Source organism: Myotis lucifugus, unplaced genomic scaffold, assembly GCF_000147115.1.
Source record: "Myotis lucifugus unplaced genomic scaffold, Myoluc2.0 scaffold_633, whole genome shotgun sequence".
Lineage (NCBI taxonomy): Eukaryota > Metazoa > Chordata > Mammalia > Chiroptera > Vespertilionidae > Myotis > Myotis lucifugus.
Window position 1 is genome coordinate 372477 of NW_005871681.1, and position 959 is coordinate 373435.

A 959-nucleotide genomic window follows, 5' to 3' on the forward strand; every position below is an offset into this window, starting at 1 on the left:
GACCCATGAACCAGGAGGTGAGGGTTCGATTCCCAGTCAGGGCACAGGCCCGGGTTGCAAGCTCGATCCCCAGTGTGGGGCGTGCAGGAGGCAGCCGATCCATGATTCTCTCTCATCACTGATGTTTCTCTTTCTCCCTCTCCTTCCTCTCTGAAATCCATAAAAACATTTTTTAAACTTGATAAAGCTTCAACAAAGTAAAATAGAAACAGATAACAGTGGTGGGCGGGGGCGCTGGGGACTTATCCTTGACCTTGACCTTCTCTTGCGCTAATCCCTCCGGCAGGACCCGTCTCAGAGACTCCACGTTCACGCGTCGTTTCCTTTCACAAATGCCACCTGTCAGCCCCGCGTCGCAGGAGGGTCCTGGCGAGCTCTGGTTGGGGCGGAAGACGGAAGACGTGGAGGCCGAGGCTGCCGTGTGAACGGCTCCTGGCTCCTCCCGGCAGCGCTGGCTGGGCTGGAAGCCGCCCCTGCCTGACAGGCCTCCCTCCGCGGCATCAGCTCCTCCTCACGGGAGGCTTGGGCTGAGGCGTGGCCCTCACATGCTGGGAGCTTTATTTTGCAACAAACATTTCTTTCTTTTTTTAAAAAATATATTTTTATTGATTTCAGAGAGGAATGGAGAGGGACAGACAGAAATGTCAATGACGAGAGAGAATCATTGATTAGCTGCCCCCTGCACACCCCCCACTGGGGATGGAGCCCACATCCTGGGCCTGTGCCCTGACCGGGAATCGAACTGTGACCTCCTGGTTCATAGGTCGACGCTCAACCCCTGAGCCACACCGGCCGGGCACAAGGGAGAACACTCTAGTCCCAGAGGAGAAGGGCCAAGACGCCCGCTCTCCGGCCAGGGCCGGGCACTGGCTGTGCGGCTGTGGCTCGATCAGCCTCGCACAAATCCCGTTCGATCGTTCCCCAGCAGGGTTAATAATCAATCACCAATGCCTGGGGTC